General features: G+C 40.8%; 1 protein-coding gene across 1 annotated transcript in view; it reads left to right on the plus strand.

The window, feature by feature from the left end:
- Positions 1-15282, plus strand: part of LOC126199242 (katanin-interacting protein-like) — a 349391-nt gene that overhangs the window by 272867 nt on the left and 61242 nt on the right. The gene's annotated exons all lie outside the window — the stretch shown is intronic.

A 15282-nucleotide genomic window follows, 5' to 3' on the forward strand; every position in this document is an offset into this window, starting at 1 on the left:
ACACAATGCTATATAAAATTGTACATACTTGTGCAATTAAATTGCACTTAGTTGCTTCCATATTTCAAAAGAAATAAGAATAATAACAATCACTGATATCCACAGTTCTTTTTATAACACAACTGTAGGTTTTCCAGCCTCTGCATTGAATTGTCAAAAAGCCTGTATATGTCTCTGAGGTTATTCACATCAAAAGCAAAAATGTTACACCAACTAATTTAAGCTGTTATTTTTGGCACACACACCCAGTGTCACTTGTAGATATTATCCATTCATGTTTCTGTACCTGTCAATACCAGTTCACAAATCAGGCAGAATAGTGTTGTACAGAGACGATTTAGTAAGCAGGTCCCACTCGTGAGGCTTCTTCTTAGGCAACGTCTCCTTCCATATTTTTGTAGCACCTTACTTTGCCTGAGATTTTTTTTGCATGATAGAAGAATGTTGATTTGAGTTGGCGACTTTCAAACATATCTGTATGAATCAAAATACCCATTCAGTTTGTTTTATGTTGTGATTCCTGTAATCTTTTTAGCAATTGTGAATGACTTATGACTTGCAGGAACTGTCTGCTATTAATTGGACATATAAGAAATCTACTCACCAAGTGGCGGTAAGAAAATAAACGTATAAAAGGTATTACAGTTTGCGATCTTTCAGAGCCAATGGCTCCTTCTTCTTCACATTCTGTCCACTAAGTCTCCTCTGACCTCGGTTTCTGGGTGACTTCTCTGCACTCTACCCCTTTTCATAAATCGCACTATTCATTTTCCTTCACCCCTGATACTACCCCTTCAGCCAGAAAAAGGAACCACTGGCTCCGAAAGCTTGCAAACTGTAATACTTTTTATATGTGTGTTCTCCTGCCACCACTTGGTGAGTAGATTTTTTATCCATCCAGTTACATTATATTTTTAAAAAAAGTGATTTTTATACAAGCACAGGAAATAAGAAGAGTTCAGTGTCTACATTGGTCCACAGTCATACTTAATTACATGAATGTAGAATAAAATACAAATAATTTATGACACTGAGGAGTCGTGGAGCAACGTAATCCAAGTAGAGACCATGAGCTAAGTCCAAGCTGTGTAGCTGTGTTTTGCATCATAGAAACAGTACAGTATGTCTTGTAGGTAGGCAGTGTGCAGGCATAGTACTATAAGTGACTGTTACTGCCATAGCGGCCCTCTGTTATTTGTGATATGAGGTGTTTGGCCATGCCCATGTGACATAGTGAGGCTTATGATGTCCTTGCCTAATCCTTGCACAGTGGCTCGCTGGGCTCCTGGGAGTGATCATCTCCAGCTGCGTGGTTATCTCTGGTGGTGCATTATCAATAGCTCTGAGAAGTACCAAATCTCTTCCCTCACTACCCCTACCTGCACCAACACTGAGTGCCATCTAGAGAGCTGAGGAGTGAGGTATTTCTGCCCAAAGCCTGACAGCAATGAGCTGGCATAGGTAGGGCAGTCTGATATGATTTCCTCAGTGTAGAATATGTTATCACCCATGCTACTTTGTGATGAAGTAGGGTTGTCCATCTGGATGTTCTCCAGATAGAAGACATCCCCACCAATGCTACTTGGTGGTGAGGCATACATGTGCCCTGCATCACTGTCCTTCATCTTCCAATCCAAGTTGAGACAGCTGGTGGAGCTTGGGATGGGATACAGTGGAATGGTCCTGGATATGGCCTCTGTTAGAGGGTGCGATAGTGGCTCAAGTGGGAGCTGCAGGTCCAGTTCTTAGCGTGTGAGCTCCAGCTGCTATCAACCTTGTACATGAGGCAGCCTTACAATGTTGTGACAGGGTGTGTACATTCTGGGACAAATGGGAAATCTGGGAAAAACCCAGGATTTTTTTAGAATTCCATTAATTTTCCATTGTTTTCGTTTCCAGTTAAATTTTTGTAATTTTGACTGGTAAGAACTGATACTCTAACAAAAGGAAATGCACACACAAGTGTCTGCTAACAGCAAAATGTGGCAAAGGCATTAGGATGAAGACTATGCCGTACTTCGTAACTACAAACTGCTTCCAGTGAGTGGGACGTCACAACTGTTTACCTTAGGTTCATCTGAGCAGTTATCACCGGCTCCTGCACTTGCACAGTTGAGTAGGATATGAGCTTTTGTAAACCCTCATTGTCAGTTTTTTAAAGGCCTTGTCACTACTACTGTGGAAGCTGAGTTTGTAAGATCATGAAACAGCTTCTGGTGCAGTACACTGCTAAGACAATTTCTCCCTGCCACCATTATGCAGCTGTGCCCCAGGATCAGGTAACAGGATAGGAGAACGAAGGTGCTACAACAATCCAACAAATTAGTAACAAAGTCACACAAATGATTTAAGAAGGTTTACTTGTCTTTGTGACTTCTTGAATAATAAATTCTGCAACATGTGATGTACTATAACACAAAAAAGGCACTCAATGGCTATTTGCAAATAATTGAAGGTAAACTTAACAGTACACAGCAAATGCAATTTATAACAACTGTCTCTTCAATGTTGTCTGTCTAAGTAAGTCCTGCAGGATGATTATAACCAAGTGGGCGAGAGCTGCTCTTCTATCTTATGAGTAGGCTTCTGTCCATTGTCGTCCGATCATTGGTGGATTTACTTGGCTGGCAATTGGCCAAGACGAAGTCAATGTCTTCATCCTCAGCACCCCCTGTGGCACTGGTGGAATTCATGCAGTGGTCAGTCTATATGGCATTGGCACCAGCTCGCATCTTTGCACCTGTGGTGCTTTTGCCCTGGCTGTGTCTTGTTCAGACAACACAGCATGAGCAGTACCTTCTCCCATTTGTGGCTACTTGAAGGGTGGCTGTTAGTCGTATCAGCAGTAGCATCAAACTGCCAGATGCTACCCAGAAAAAATTTTATGGCGCCCAAAGCTACCAGATTTGTGCATGTGCAGAGCAATGTGAGTTGTAGTTGGGTAATCTCCACATTACTTGTGTTTACATTTAGCGATATTGCTGTTTCTTCTTTGTTTACAGCTCTCACATCAAATGGGAACAAAACAGATTTCTGTGGCCGGGAAGTGTAAAGTGAATTAAAATACATTCACATAATTACAGAAGGCTAAAATATGTAATTAGTTTATTTTATGATTTTATTTCCATATTTTTTGCAGTCAAGCATTAATCACCTTGTAGAACCATGAAGTTATTTTTGCTGGTTTTCTAAAGAAATTTGTTTTTTATTAATCTTTTCTGCAGAGGCAGTCAATTTATATGAAACAAAGTGTTTCATTTCACACTGTTGGCTAGTTTCAATAGTTTGTTGAATTTCCAATGCATGTTTTCATCTTCTGGCATGTGTGGCATTATGCCATAATAAAGAATCAAACATGAGATAATACAGTATTGGTACACCAAGAAAATTTGCATCCTGAAACACACACTGAAAAGCTTAAAATCAGTTTTGGGTGTACTTCATTGTGAATCTGGACATGTGAATGTGCTCTTTAAGCCAAATTATGCATTTTAATATAATTTACGAAATCCCGACACTCGTGGAGTATCCTCTGATGTCGTGTTTCTTTTAATGCTATATACATGATGTGTCTAAAAAGTTCGGTGATGGTATCAGACAACAAACAAAACAAAAGATAGAAACAAATGATCTTTATTGCCTTCAAAATAGTCGCCACCCACTTCAACACACTTTTGACAATGTTCGTACAACTTCTGGAAACTATCAGCAAAGGCCTCCTGTGGAATCGACTGCAGAACGGCTGTCACACGATTTTTGATGGCGTTCACATCTGCACTACGTTCACTTTTCATGGCCGCCTTCAAGCGGGGAAACAGGAAGAAGTCCACAGGAGCCAAATCAGGGGAGTACAGAGGTTGTTCAAGAACAGTTACTGTCTTCTGTGCCAGGAATTGGCACACATTGATTGCACAGTGTGCAGAGGCATTGTCGTGGTGTAGCATCCATTCTCCAGTCCTGTGCAACTCTGGCCAAACCCACCGGATACATTGTAGCAATTGGTTCAAAACGGACTGGTAAAATGCAGCATTGATGGTTTGACCTACAGGAACAAATTCCTTGTGGATGGTGCCGTTGTTGTCGAAGAAGGCGATCAACAGTGTTTTCACCTTGGATTTTTGCAGACGGCCTTTTCTTGGTTACGAGGAAGACGGTGAACACCATACATTGATTGCCATTTTGATTCCGGATTGAACTGGTAGCACCAGGTCTCATCCCCTGTGACGTTGGTGTTCAGAAGCAATGTATCCTGGACACACATGGAAATGAAATCAGCAGCAGTTTCCATCCGTTTTGCTTTCTGCTCGTCTGTGAGCTTGTGCAGCACAAATCAGGAGCAGATCTGCTTACCTCGCTGATGCCCAGTTCCTCCGCAATCAGTCTAAGAGTCTGTGTCCAATCTTGTGCCAGCATTTGTCACAGTTTCTTGATCTTTTCTGGGGTTCTGGTTGTTGATGGCAGACATGAACGTGGCTCATCCTCAGTTGTTTCCTTCCCTTCACGAAAGTGTTTAAACCATTCGTAAACACATTTTCTGCTCACAACCTCCCTCCTGTACACCTGCACTTCCATGTGTCTCCGTTGCAGTCTTCCCCAATTTGTAGCAGAACTTGATATTTACACATTGCTCCATGGCACTGTGACACTTCCTCTCTCACTGTCTATGTTCAACTGGTTGCAGTCTGTTTATACAGCCAGTCACATGCAGTGCATGCTGCGTATCAATTCTTCTAAAGTCTCTGAAGACCTTGTGCATGCACACACACACATGTGCCAAGTTGTCGTTCAGATATGACACCATTCACCAAAATTTTTAGACACGCCACATACATACGAACATATGGGCTTCCTATGTAATCGTAGCTGCGCACAAGCAGTAATGCTTGTTTCCTGGTGCTCACTGGCAACTACTAAAACAAGCCTATTTCTAACAGATCACAGGAAGATCCAGCGTTACTTTCAAAGTAAGTTTCCTTTTACGCAAGATAAATTACTTTACATGTGAGATTGTGCGATGAATTTCTTAAATCACAGAGCATTTGACTCTCATTTAAAACTTAACACTTTGAGGACCAGCCACTTAGAAGAATTTTGTGTCCATAAAATGAGACCTTTTTGTCATTGTTTAAAATTTTACTTGCACATTTATGTGATGTATCTTAAAGCGTAATACATGCAAAAAGAACAATATTATATGTGAAAGCTTAATTTTGTCTTGTAGCTTATTAATCTTCAAGACCACTACAGTAATATTTGTGAAAGATTATTAGCTTTTCTTACTGTCACACTACAAGTATTAATTTAAACTTCAATGTTTCCTTTGTTCGTGCTACTTAACAGTGCTACTTAACAGTGCTGTTGCTATTGGCTGACTACATCACGTGTCCTATGCTCTGAGCATCTTCTGTTGTTGGCAAGAGCTACGATTGGCTTGCAAAAGTGCATTGTAATCTCAATTTCAATGCTTTGGAACCAACATGCTGTGTTTTGTGAAATTCAAATTTATGCTTTAATAATATGAAAATATATGGGGTATCGTTATGCGAAAATATGCAGCGTATGTGTTGCTGCACGTTGGTCTTACCAAAATGTGCTCTCTCTCTCTCTCTCTCTCTCTCTGTCTCTCTCTCTCCCTCCCTCCCTCTCTTTTAAGTGACAGGAAGTTCTATGCCAGTGTATAAAACCATAACCTTTCAAAGGATTGATAAGGTTTACAGTTTAGAGGGAATATATACTGTTATTTAACATGGAAAAAAGTATGTGATCATGACATGTATCCATGGCATCTTCTGCTCAAAGCTGCATGCCCATATTAGGGACGAGGTCAGAAGCTCAGGGTGTGTGAACCTCGTGACGTCTTCACCTCAGGATGCAAGAACTGATGGCCATGTAGTACATCATCCATGCTCCTATATAGACATTGTCCTGTAATTGCTGAGAAAGAGAATTAGCACCAATTCCTAGGTGTTTTTAAGAATAATTTGTAGGAGATGACCTGGGATGAAATTTATATGGAAACAAATGTTAAAATAAACTTTTATCTGTTTGATGATAAATTCATATCATTATTTGAAAATAGCTTGCCGAATAAGCTGATCACACTTAACAGCCACGTAAAATCACAAGAGGGATTAAAGTATCTTGTGAGAGGAAAAGGGAAATGTCTCCTTTGGCAAGGACAAGTAGGGATTGTGCTGTAGTTGTACACTACAAAAAGTACTCAAAATTACTAAGAAAAATTATTAAAAAATGAAGGAACATGCATGTAATGTCAGAAGTCAGTAAATCTGACAACAGACTTAAGGCGTTATGGAACGTAGTGAAACAAGAGACAGGTCAACCAGCCACAGAACAGGATAACAACACAATTGAACTGTGTAGAAGGGCTATTAATGATGAGTTACTAAATAGAGTAGAAAGCATAGGGACAAACAATTCAACAGAAAAATCACAGCAGTATGTTGAAAGAGTGACTGTCATAAATTTTAATCATATGAATGTACCACCAACTTCTCCTTCTTAAATTAGGAAAATTACACATTCTCACAAAAATAAAAGCTCATCTCGCTTCGATGGTGTTTCCAACATATGTAAACCCAAAGCATTTTTCCAGAGACAATGAAATATGCAATAGCCAAATCTCTCTTTAAGAAAGGTAACAAGAGATGTGTCAATAACTAATGACCTACTTCACTGCTGACATCATTTTCCAAAATTTTTGAGAAGGTTGTGTATTGTTGAATAGTACCTCCTCTTGCCAACAATAACATCCTCAGGAACTCACAGCATGGGCTTCAGAAGAGTTACTGTACTGAGAATGCCATTTACATTTTTACTCGCCAGATTTTACAACCATTAAATAATAAAATAGCACCAGTTGGTATTTTCTGCGACCTACGTAAGGCATTTGACTGTGTGAATCACAATATCCGCTTAGATAAATTGAAGTTTCATGGGATTGAGGGTATAGCCAACCAATGGATAATTTCATATCCAACCAAAATAATGCAGGAACTTCTACATAGTAATTCAACCCGTATAGTCTGGGGACGTAAATCTGACCAGGGAGGGGCAAATCACATATATGGATATGTGGTTCCGTGGTTCCCCAAGGCTCAGTCTTAGGTCCATTGTTGTGTCTCGTGTATGTAAATGATTCCTGTCTCGTGTACAGCAAGCAGAATTAGTTCTTTTTGTAGGTGACATTAGTGTTGCGTAACCAATCCAAGTGCACATACAAAAACAGAAGAAATGGTAAACAGAGTTCTTAAAAGTACCAGTAGCTGGTTCTCTGTGAATGATCTCACCCTCAAATTTAAAAAGACACAACATGTTCAGTTCTGCACATTAGGGGTACTACGCCAGTGACAAGTATAGTTCATGGTGAGGAAATATGAGTAAGGCGGAAACTTCAAAATTCTTAGGTGTCCACATTGATGAGAATTTAAATTGGAAAAAGCACATTTGGGAACTCCTAAAACAACTTACTTCAGCCACAGTTGCACTTAGTAGAATCATTGCAAATCTTGGGGAGAGGCAGATCAGTAAGTTGACATATTTTGCATATTTTCATTCAGTTATATCGTGTGGAATCTCCAAACAAACTGAGGGTTGTCCTTATGTCAGTACACTACAAACCATATAGAGCGGTGGACTTCCCACTGGAGGAAGAAACCATTTGTTAATGGATAGTGTCCTATTCACAGTCTTTGAGGCAGTGCTTCCATCCATTTGTTTGATTGGCATGTAGTCTGGCATGCCTGTGTGGTTGATTTGATTGACCACAGTTTGTTGTTTGCCACTTCCAGCCGTTCAATTTCCCATTGGCATATGATTCTTCTGCCAGACAATGAGATGACAGAATGCAATTGGACAGCACATCAAAGTACATCATCATCCTTACATTATCCTTTGGCTGCTTTGATTGCTGCATCATTTCCCTATATCCTAAAGCATCCCGATGTCCAGCAAAAGACCACATCCTTGTCTTATTGTTGGATCTGCAGTAAGGTATCATGATCAGAATCATCTCATCTGTGGTCAGAACAGATGAGAAACTGTGTATTCAGAGGTCCGATACATCCAGATCTGTAAGAGAGTCAGTAACACTTACATCCCAAATGGTGCCAATTCTTGAGCAGCTGCTCAATGTTGGGCTGGACCACTGCATTAAAGCCAGTGACCAGGACAGTGCTAAGGTTTTCAGGGCCTGTTGAGCCAGAACAAGACACTGCTGAATTCAGAGTGGTGGTTGACCAATCTCTGGGCACAGACCCTGAACAGGGTCTGTCCAATAGGCTCAAGTTGATATCCAAAAGTCCATCTGGTAGACAGCGTCTAACACCTTGAGGCAGGAGGCACATACTGATCCATAAACCACACTGCTGTAATGTAATTATAATCTGACAAATGCCCTATAAAACTGTAAGAGATACGACACATCAGCTTGCCAAGCTTTTCCACTGAGACATTTAAAAATATTCAATGATTTGAAGCCCTTTGTTTGCATGTCTTTTAGGTGCAGTAACTAGGTTAATTTCAGGTCAGATAACAGGCCCAAAAAAGTGCACATTCTCCCTAAGATTTAAATATTTTCCACTATTGTGAGCTCTGGTTGGTTAAAATTTTGAAGTGCATAGTTAAAATTGACACAAGTAGTTTTCTTTGGTGAAAACCTAAAAACAGCTTTATTGGCCGAAGTTTCCGGCCTCCTGATGGTCAGCCTTGTTATTGTAAGATCAGATGAACACTAGAAGATTGAGAAGTCATTGACAAACAAAGAACTTTTAACAAGGCTTCTGACTGCAGAGAAGATGCCATTGATTGGTGTTGCAAACAATGTGACACTGTGTACACTGACAGGGGGGACCCCATTTTCCTGAACAAAGCGATCAGACAAGCCATCACCAACACAATAGTGGAAGCATCTACCTCCGTGGAAGGATGGAATAAGAAGTGGCACACATGCACGCAGTCCCCATTTATGAAGCTGGCAAAGGATGTTGTTTCTCCAAGCGTTGTCTACTTTTTGTAGATCAAAAAACATACCAACTGCCGGCCGGTGTGGCTGAGCGGTTCTAGGCGCTTCAGTCTGGAAGTGCGACCGATATGGTCACAGGTTCGAATCCTGCCTCGGGCATGGATGTGTGTGATGTCCTTAGGTTAGTTAGGTTTAAGTAGTTCTAAGTTCTAGGGGACTGATGACCTCAGATGTTAAGTCTCATAGTGCTCAGAGCCATTTGAACATACCAACTACATGGTTTCAGTCTAAGACAGACTCTTACATTGCCAACTCCAGTAGAATTAAGTTATGAAGGTTGGGATAATAATGCCTGAAACAGCACTGGAAGCGATGTGAGTTATCATGGGATTTGATGAGCCAGGTGTGGTCAAGAGTTTTACCCATATAGGTGGTATGAACTACAGTCCGGTAATTGTTAGGGCTGGTATAATTCTTGTCTGGTTTCCACAAGGGAATTAATATTGTCACCTTCCAAGTGGTGGAGTATTGTCCATCAAACCAGATATGACTGAAACAAGATAGGAATTTGTCTTTGGTTTCAGACCACAGATGATGAAGCATAACATAATTGATCTTATCTGTTCTGGAGCAGCGTCTCTGGCTTTTGACAGAACTGATTACAATTCAACCATGGAGAATGGATGATTGTTGGTCTCCTCATTACATGAGAAGAAGTTGAGCCTTCTGATTTCTACAGTTCTGTGGAATGCCTGAACTCAAGAGTTTGTCCTGATGATGCAGTGATGTTAAAAAAGTGTTCAGTTAAAACTTAAGCCTTGTCTCTAAGTGAGTCCACCAAGACCCCATTCCTCAATAAGGCCATTGCCCGAAATCGCCCTTATTGATTACCAAGCTTGTGTAATGAAAATGGGCCAATTAATGGAAGTCATGAATATCTTCCAAGAAACCCTTTTTCTTTTCACTCGTTGTTCTTGTGCTCCCACAACACTGAAGTCATTAAGATTTTCCACTAAACTACTCCTTGGCTCTCACTGCCAAGTGGCATTCTTCGTTCCACTAAAGAACAGGTCATCAGCTGAGATGGTTGTTAGACTGGGGAATGGATTTAGCAGCAGTTCAGTGGACCACACAAGTAATGTGGTCCACCTTCTCCTGGGCACTTTCCTGTCGTTCAGAGATGTCATTCTGATTGTATCCAGTTCTCAATTTGTTCTTTGAAGCATCTGCCTTTGTGGTCTCAAGTTCATCACTGTCTTATTCATCAGGTGGATACACACTGGAAGAGAACTCTGTAAGCACTTCCCAGTGAACGGAGTCTGCAATAGCTGGAGAGTAAAAGCAAAAATCTATTGCTGTAAGGGACCCAGTAGCTGCAGAAAGATGTGTCAGATCTGACTGGAGTTCAAAAGGCGTATACCTCTAAATGGAGGAGGTTCTCAATGAGTCGACCTCTGGTGCACTTGTTGGCTGAGTCCTACTGTGCATTGTGCCCATTGAAGACATCCATTAGAAATAACGGTTGAGGGAATACGTGGGAAAGCTCTGTTAGCGCATCTTCAACTAGAAGATTGTGTGGTGGAAGGTATAAAGAACCCACTGTGATCTTAGCACTTGTGAGGATTTCACTGCAGCTGCTTGCATGTCAGGGGAAGAGGGACTGGAATGGAATGGTGTCTGTCATTGACAAAAATAGCCATCCCACCCTTAGCCTTCTCTCCACTATGATCACCCTTTCTGTAGGGATGGGAGCCCCTTAACACAGATTTGTTAGTGGCTTTAAAACGAGTTTCTTGTAAGCAATTACAGTATTTTCCTCTGGACAGAGAATTGCAATTCTTCCATATGTGATCAGAATCCATTTAAGGTCCACTGCAGTACAGAAGTCCCTGTGGGAGCCATTGATTAGCAATAGTCGTCTTGCCCTTGTCTCTCGGCGGCAGTGATTTACCTGAGAGGTCAGGAGGACATTAGACAAAACGTAGCTCTCTTTTTCCTCCATGATACCAATTACTCTATAGCAACTGTTTTTCTTAACAACTATCCACCCAATCAGTATGTGACACTTCTTGAGGTTGAGGTTTTCTAAATAGAAGTGTGTACCTTCCTCGCAGTACAGCCAATAAAGCCAAGACCCTTGATTCTCTGAAACACACAGTGTTCCTCTGCCTTGCCTGATGATGTTCCCTGAAGTATGCCCAGAGCTTACAGTAGAAGAGGTTTTGTGGTGGTGTTTAGTGCCCAGCTTGAGAAATCGGGGTTTGCAGTTCCCCTACCCAACCACTGCTGGCAGAGTTCCTTAGTGAAAAATCAGTTGTCCCCTCCATAATTTGTGGCACATTCTTCATCAGGCCCTTCTGCTGAGGCCTACCCAGACTGGCTGGCTCTGCCAATAGCTACACTGCTGCTTGCAGAGCCCTCAGCATCATTGAGGTTCACAACTCTACTGCCCAGCACTGAAGATTCTTACAATGATGCAGTGTCCCCTGAAAGGGTTGAATCCTGTTGGAAGCAAATGACTTCTCCTTTCTCAAATGCTGGGACTCTAAACCCGTGGGTAATCCAGTCTGATTATTGGCGTTAGTGTGCTTTCCTGTTGGTGTGTAATAGACCTCAATAGTATACAGTCTTAAAAATAGAGCTCAGTAATCTTTGAGTTGTCTTTACTGGGTTATTTACCCTGGAACCAACTAGTGCAAGGGGTAATTTGTCATTGGTGGCTAGATAGAATTTTGTAAAGGCTTTTGGCCGCAACCTTCATCAGTAAAAGAGAGACACACACCATTCATACACACAAACGAGCACACCTCATCCACACATGACCGACAATTCTAGCATCTCAGGCTGGAATGCAACTGTCACAAGGGATGCAAACAGCAACCTGGTGAGTGCGGGGAAGGGGAAGGGATAGCAGTCACAGGTGGGGGGAGAGATGAACGCTCTCTGGTCGAGTGTGCAGAGACTAGAATGCCAACAGGCACAGTGTCAGGATGTTGTAGGGCAGGGAGGTGGAGAAAAATTGAGTGAAAAAGGACAGGAGCAGGGAAAGATGGGTGGATGTGTTTGCAGAGGGCAGCAAATCAAATAAACAGGGTGCGAGATGAGAATGGGGAGGAGATAATAGGTCAGAGCGGGTGGAAACTGTTGGGTAGAGGGTGTGGGGAAAGTAGTTACTGTAGGCTGAGGTCGGGATAGTTATGCGAGTGGAGAATGTGTTATAAAGACTACTCTCATCTGCACAGTTCAGAAAAGCTGGTGATGGAGGGAAGGATCCAGATGGTTCAGGTAATGAAGCAGCCATTGAAGTCAAGTGTGTTATGTTCAGCTGCATGTTGTGCCACAGGGTGGTCTACTGGGCTCTTAGTCACAGTTTGGCAGTGACCTTTCATCCTGGTGGACAGCTGGTTGGTAGTCATACCAATGTAAAAAGCAGTGCAATGATTGCAGTAGAGCTGGTAAATGACATGGCTGCTTTCCCAGGTGGCCCAGCCCCTGATGGGTTAGGATAAACCTGTGACAGAGATACTGGAGTTGTCAGTCGTGAGCATGAGGAGTGCTTGCTTGTATATGTGAGTGGTGTGTCTCTCTCTTTTACTGATGAAGGCTGTGGCCAAAAGCTTTATGTAAGTGTTTTGTAATTGTGTCTGTCTGCAACTTAACGTGTCCTCTTTTCGGCAAGTAGCAATCTGTCTTTTCCTACATTGTTGATATTCCAACCTGCCGTTTCCATTGTTTTATTATGGAATTTATTTATTTTTCTTTAGTGTTATCATCATCTTTGAAGCAAAATAAAAGGGTTGCTGTGACCCATCTGGATTCTGATGAACAAGTACTGCACTGAGGCCATATTGGAGTGTGTCTTCTGCTATCACTAATGTTCTTTCAGGAGTACGTGTAGGCACTCAGAGTGCTGATCAGAGCTTGCATTTTAGCATTTGAAATGTGTGCTTGAATTACCTCACATCGAGTGAATGTAACAAATTTGATGAGGGGATGCATAAGATCAGATGCTTGCACACTCACATCAAGTGAATGTAACAAATTTGATGAGGGGATGCATAAGATCAGATGCTTGCACAATAAATTTCACGTGACAATTGACATTCCCAAAGAAAGCTTGCAGTTTTGTTTGATTTTTGAGGTGTGGCAGTTCACCAACTGTGGCTAGATTGTAGGCATGATGCCCCCTTCACAGGTACTTCACTTTCTCTTCAAAAAACCTGCATTTGTTTAGATTACACTGTAAACCTTTGTCTTGTAAGCAACGAAATACTACATGTGAAGTTTTCAGGTGCTCAGGTTTTCTGTTACCCATCACTATGATGTCATCAAGGCAATTTGTGTGACTTGGAAGTAATGCTGTGAGTTTGTCTCTATAACACTGTAAATATGGTGTTGCACTTGCAAGACCAAATGGAAGCCATAGATATTTGTACATCATCATTACGTAAAATTTGTCTTTCTTTATTCGATGACAACTACAGGTAGGCATCTGATAAATCTATATTTGAGAAATGCCACCTTCCCTCCAGCTAATTTTGACAGTAACTCTCCTGGTCTGGGAACGGGATATGAATGTATGATTGATTGGGCATTAACAGTCAATTTAAAACATACACATAATGTTAGTGATCCACTCGATTCCTTTATTACTAAGACAGATGTTGCCCAATTACTTGACATAATGGACTCCAAACTTTGTGGATGATCAAATACTTTAACTGACTGGATTACTGCAGTTGCAATCAATTGTGCACTAAAGAATTTGGACGTTGCTGCAGGCTTTTACAGTGATATCCACCATGCAATTCGTAGCACGTCTAATATCGCCTGGTGCCAAAAGAAACTAAAATTCGTAACACAATTTTCTAGAATGTTGAATGAATGTCTTGCTTTATTAAACTTGCTGCATTCTGTATTGTGAAATCAAAATTTGTAAATGTGTTGAGCTCAAAAATATTTGTTACTGTGGTTTGACACATTATGGATCAAGAAATTCTTGAATCACTTGTTTATATTTTACTTCAGCAGTAAATATGCCGTTGATTGTTATATGGTGTCAGATAATGGTCAGTTTGGGATAGTGATGGTTTGGTGAGTCCATAATGTTTCAAATGTGATTAAAGCCACTGCAGTACTGATGCCAACTAGGTAAGACACTGAGTGCTGATTTACAGTTATACTCAATGGCATTTTGTATGGTTTAAAATAGATTGCTACTCATCTCAAAGAGGTGACACTCAGCAGTAGACAAACACATTTAAAAGTTGAATGTTGCATAAAGTACCAGACTAATTCCTTCATCAGAAGTAGAAAAAAGGAGAATAAAACACACAACTCCCACATACATAGTCACTGCTGTCACTGAGCACCGAGGTCCAACTCAGAAGAGCTAACAAAAACACACAGTCATTCATGCATAACTCACTTGCATATGTCACTGTTGTCTCTGGGCACTTAGGCTTGTAATTCCATTGTGGATTTTCCACTTTTGCATGTTTTTTATGATTTTTTTGAACCAATGTAATATTGACATTGTACCATTTCAATAGCTGAATGTTCCGAGGCATTCAAATGAGTTGTGATGGATTTCTCTGTCTGGCACGGGCTTTTTAGTTATTGAACTAATACAGGAGTAGACTGTAAAATATTTGAAAATAGCTTTATGCTTATGCTAATCAGAAAGGACATCAAACAGCCATGTGATGAAAAGCCATGGATCATTAGAGGGAGTAAAGGATCTTGCAAAGGGAAAAGGGAATTTTATCTGTTGGCAAGAACAAGTGAAGCTCTTGCAGTAGCTGCACACTGCAAAAACTACTCAAAATTACTAAGAAAAATTATTAATGAGTAAAGGAACATGCACATTATGCTGGGAACTAGCAATTCCGACAACAGACTTAGAGCTGTATGGAATGGAATGAAATGAGAAACAGACCAGAGAACAGTATAACATTACTGATGAATTAAATGGAAGGGCTATAAATGATGAGTCACAAGCAGCAAATGCATTTATTAAGTGTTTCTCAAATGAGGGCATGCTGAAAGCTAATGCCTCCAAATTTTTTATGTGAAAACTCTATAAGCTTTTTAAATTAAACACTTTTATTAACATTCTGAATCTTAATTCTTCATGTTTACGTATTTGCAACCCTCTGCTGCTAGAGGGCTCTGAATTATCGTATGTAACATGGTGGTGTATAATGTAACTATGTTGGTGTGCAAGAAATAGCTTGCTGTAATTGAGTTTCAAATTTGAAGAATTCCTCCACTCATGGAGCACCCTGCAGCATGACAATGTA

This window comes from Schistocerca nitens, chromosome 8 (genome assembly GCF_023898315.1).
Source record: "Schistocerca nitens isolate TAMUIC-IGC-003100 chromosome 8, iqSchNite1.1, whole genome shotgun sequence".
Taxonomy (NCBI): Eukaryota; Metazoa; Arthropoda; class Insecta; order Orthoptera; family Acrididae; genus Schistocerca; species Schistocerca nitens.